This window comes from Panicum virgatum, chromosome 6N (assembly GCF_016808335.1).
Source record: "Panicum virgatum strain AP13 chromosome 6N, P.virgatum_v5, whole genome shotgun sequence".
Lineage (NCBI taxonomy): Eukaryota > Viridiplantae > Streptophyta > Magnoliopsida > Poales > Poaceae > Panicum > Panicum virgatum.
Window position 1 is genome coordinate 8,929,469 of NC_053150.1, and position 5,009 is coordinate 8,934,477.

Consider the following 5,009-nt stretch of genomic DNA (forward strand, 5'->3'; position numbering starts at 1 on the left):
CCTGCGCCCCTACCTACGGAGGTTTGTGCTGGTCTTTTTCGACGACATACTCATCTACAGCTCGTCGTGGGCGGAGTACCTTCAGCACGTCGCCATCGTCCTCAACGAGCTTCGGGCACATCGTCTCCACCTTAAGCGCTCGAAGTGCTCGTTCGGGGCGACATCCGTGGCCTATCTAGGCCACGTCATCTCCAAGGACGGCGTCGCCATGGACGTCGACAAGGTCGCGGCGGTTGCTACGTGGCCGCAGCCGCGCTCCCCCCGGGGCCTCCGAGGCTTCTTGGGCTTAGCAGGCTACCACTGGAAGTTCATCCAGGGCTTCAGCGTCATTGCGGTGCCCCTGATGCGTCTTCTGCGCCGCGACGTGTTCTCCAGGGATGAGGAGGCCGAGGCGGCCTTCTAGGCACTAAAGGGCGCGCTCACCACCAGGCCCGTCCTCCAGATGCCGAACTTCGATGAGCTGTTCATGGTGGACTGTGATGCCTCCGGCGTGGGGTTTGGCGCTGTCCTTCATCAAGAGGCCGGCCCCATCGCCTTCTTCAGCCGGCCGTTCGCTGCGCACCACCTCAAACTGGTGGCCTACGAGCAGGAGCTCATCAGTCTGGTGCAGGCCGTTCGACATTGGCGCCCATATCTCTGGGGGCGCCACTTTCTCATTCGCACTGACCATTACAGCTTGAAGTTTCTGTTAGACCAATGCTTGTTGACCGTGCCGCAACACCAGTGGATCCGCAAGCTGTTCGGCTTCTACTTCGCCATCGAGTACCGGCCGGGGCGCCTCAACACCGTGGCGGACGCCTTGTGCCGCCGCGACGCCGAGGACGTGGTCGAGCTGGACAGCAGCCCGGGGGCGGCGTGCGTCCTCTTCGGGCCCTCCTTCGCGTTGATCGACGACATCCGCCGTGCTACGGCGACCGCGGAGGACGGCCAGCTACTACGCCGGCGACTAGAGGCCGGTGAGCTGTCGGCACTGTGGCGCATCGACGACGGCCTTCTCCTGCACGGGCGCCGTCTCTTTGTCCCCGACCACGCCGACTTGCGCCACCAGGCGCTTATGCTCGCGCACTCTGCTAGCCATGAGGGCGTACAGAAGACACTGCATTGGCTCCGCTCCTACTTCTACATTCCCGGCGATCGTGCCCTGGTCCAGGACTGGGTGCGGTCCTGCAGTACTTGTCAGCGCAACAAGACGGAGACTCTGCAGCCGGCGGGGCTGCTGCAACCGCTGGAGGTGCCGTCCCAGGTGTGGGCGGACATCTCCAAGGACTTCATCGAGGGCCTTCCCAAGGTCGGGGGCAAGTCGGTCATACTCACGGTGGTCGACCGCTTCACCAAGTACGCGCACTTTATCGTGCTCGGCCACCCCTACACCGCCAATCATCGGGAGCTAGAGTTCGCCGTCGGAGATTGGGTCTGGCTACGGCTGTTTCACAGAACAGCCCAGTCCCTGGACCCCAGCGCCCGGCACAAGCTGGGACCCCGTTATACCGGGCCGTTCCAGGTGTTGGAGCGCATCGGCAGCGTCGCCTACCGCCTACAGCTTCCGCAGGGCGCCCGCGTCCACAACGTCTTCCATGTGGGGCTGCTGAAGCCCCACCGCGGCGACACGCCTGCCGCGCCGACCACCATGCCACCGGTCCTTGATGGGCGCATCCTTTTGGCGCCGGAGAGTGCTCTTCAGGCGCAACTTCATCGCGGCGTCTGGCGGGTGTTGATCAAGTGGCGCGGCCTACCTGATGAAGATGCGACGTGGGAGCCACTTGATGAGTTTCAGGGCCATTTTCCGGACTTCTAGCTCGAGGACGAGCTGTTTGCGCAGGCGGGGAGAGATGTTATGACCGGTGTCCAGTACACCAGGAGGAGGCCCATTAGTGGCTAGGCGCAGGAGATTAGATGGGCTTGGCCCTGTTATTTACCTCGTTTCTTTATAAACACTGTAACTTACTTTGTTTGGATTAAGCAAGAGCAATCATATCGCTCGGCTTCCCTCAGGGAGCCGGGAGACCCCCAAACCCTAGCCGCCACCTGCCTCCTCCCCCTTGCGCGACCATGGCGCCCAGAAGCCGTCGGGCACGCATCATCCTCCGTCCTCTTCCTTCCCACGCCTACAACCTGCTCCCACGCCTTGGTAGGGATCCAATTCCTATCACACTCACCCCTCGAAGTGATAGAATGCGTCCACATTCACTATGCATGTTCTGCACCTTTCAGTAGTGAACCGGCTTATTAGCTGTGGCATGGAGGACCCAATGCAAAGGCGCATTGCTTCCAGAGGTTTGCAACAGGGTAGGGGCCTAAATATTTTCTTTTTCAGAATCTGCAAGGAAATGATTTTTTTCTATTAAGAACAGCTTTCGCATAAAAGGAACACCAATAGAGCCATCCGGTTTATCAGCAGCAGCTTTTTAGAAAAGCTCAAAAGCTGCAGCTCAAATAAACAATCATCCTTAGACTCAAACTATTACAAACCCTACTAGCAACTTACAAATACATACACTATACTCACAACACCAAAAGCCATCATATTTGCTTCGACTTGAAATACAGTACGATCGAAATGCATACATGGACGCTACTTAATTACAAATCATGAATTCATGATGCAACCAACACACACAAACTCCTCACTTATTTCTTCCCCCGACGACCTGACAACGGGAGGATGCGTCTGACAATGCTGAGAACGCCGCACCTCATCACCACTTTCTTTTCCTCCACTTGCTTCGGCCGGCCCTTCTCTCCTCCATGACGCAGATGGTCACGCAGAGCAACGGCCGCAGCTGCCTCGTACGCCATTGCCGCAGCTAAGCTAGTAGACGCCTGACGACAGAAACACAGAGACTAGCTAGTTTATCTACCTTAATCTGCTGTGGCCGCCGAGATTAAGGACGTGTCAGGTTGCTAATAATAAAGGTTAGTTGCTCGCTTGCTTCTGATGCAGAGCCGCCGCCTGACGGGGAGCTATTTGTAGGGCAGATCAGGCAGGCAGGAGGGATCGAGGAAGATTCATGTGCAGGCATCTTGGCTGCCAAGAAATGCATGTCTGACTTACACAGAGTCAGAGGTCAAAGTGTGATGACGACTGACAGCGACTGAGAATACCGCTCCTGGCAGCACGTTTCAGACGAGTGGCGATATTGTTCGCGTTTCTATTATTAAAAAAAAAGTTGGCAGGCGCATAGAACAATATACCATTTTTTTTAGAGCAGAAAGGCAAATTGCCCTGCCCCATTCATTAACAAGACAGAACAGAACAATATACCATGGAGGCAGGCCACTGAGCGAGCATGGAGTAGCACTTGAACAATGATTTTTCACTGCTTAAACTATACAAAATATACCATGGAACAATAAATATTCACTACTAGAATGTTACAAAGTATACGATGGAACAATAAATACTATATAGATAAGTGAATTATGAAAAATATATGAATTTCAAAATTGATAAACAATATCTACTGGAGCTGAGGAAGTACTATATTTGTTTTGCCAGGAAAGAAAAAAAAAACTGCATTTGTCGCTAGCTGGAGCTGGTACACAGTGGCACCTTTTGGTCTTGTCTTGGGTTGCACCGCTCATTAACGACTGTAGGTTAACGAGTATAACGAAGAACCATCCCGATGACCACACTATCTTCCCGTCGTAACTCCATTCATTTCTTTCGTGGTTGTTTTGGTAACTCACCTGGAGTCCGAGAGGTGAAACTGTGGAAGCATAACGACAGCGATCGGTGCTTATATCCTGCGACTGCGAACCAGATCCTCTGCAGTAGTAGGAATTAATGTAGGATTCTATCTCCGAGGGACGACGTCCGAAGCGTTGGGACGTCGATGGGGATGGTTGCAGCTCACCCATCCCTCCCTCTCCGCTCGGATCCTTGCAGCTTCCTCATAGTCTGCAGTTCTGCACCGCTGCAGAGGAGCGACGAGGCTGTCGAGCTTGGCCACCCGTCAGGCCTAGCGAACACAGGTCCTGCAGTCACCAGAGAATTTGCGTATCTCACGCAGTCACGTTAGAAACAGTTGCAGAGGTCAGGTCAGTTTTGCATGTTTTTTCTTCTACTAGTAAAAAACGGAAACTGACTGCTCGAAGTTAACTGAAGGCTCTGACCTCTGAACTTCTTCTGATTATTCAGCAAATCAGCACGATCCCAAGCGAGGGATCTTAGGCCCATAATCCTTTCGGGCCCACATCTCTGCCAGCTGCTGTTGCCATGGTGGGCCATTAGGCTCCTCTAGATGGATCTTAGGCCCGCACGATTTTAGGGCCTGCTGTGGCATCGAGGGCCTTGCTGCATCAATTTTTTCGGCCACTTCGCCGCGCCGCGCTCCGTAGCCACCTCCCCTCCTGCTCAAGAGTCCAGCAGTGTTCAGATGCCGCCTCCTAGGCTCACCCCAGCTAACACAAGTTTGTAGAGACGCTCGGAGGGTTCTCGACTTCTCCTCTCGCTACAGTAGAAGAGGGCGAATCCGAGGCGACTTTCTGTGCGGCGCCTCTTCCGCCGCCTCTCCACCGCGTCGGGCTGCCTTTTAGGCGCCGGAGGTGATGGAGAGCGGCGGATCCGGTGGCTGGTGGCTGCTGTACATATTCCTTCTATCTAGCTTTCTCCTAGATAGGGTAGGATGGATTTCCCTCTGGCGTCAGTGTTGGATTGGGACTTTTGCTCGCTAGGGTTCTTTCATGGCAGGGATTTCGAGCTCGTCGGGACCCTTGCTACGGAGGAGACCAGGTGTGTGTGCTCTGCTCTAATAATGGGGGATTCGGGAGTAGATCTCATCCCCTGGTTAGGGTTTGCCTTGAGCTGTGTCGCTGGATGTTCTTCGGGGATGTCTTTGGGCGGCGCCGTCTCTATTTTCCGGGCGGGTGGCTTCGTCGCCGGCGCCGGCTTGTGCTTCATCTCTGCGAAGGGGTGGGAGCTTCCAGTGCTTCCCGTCTGCGGGACCTGGATTCCGGCCGTCGGCTTTGCCGGCGGAGGCGGACTGTACCTCCATGCCGGATCAGGGGGC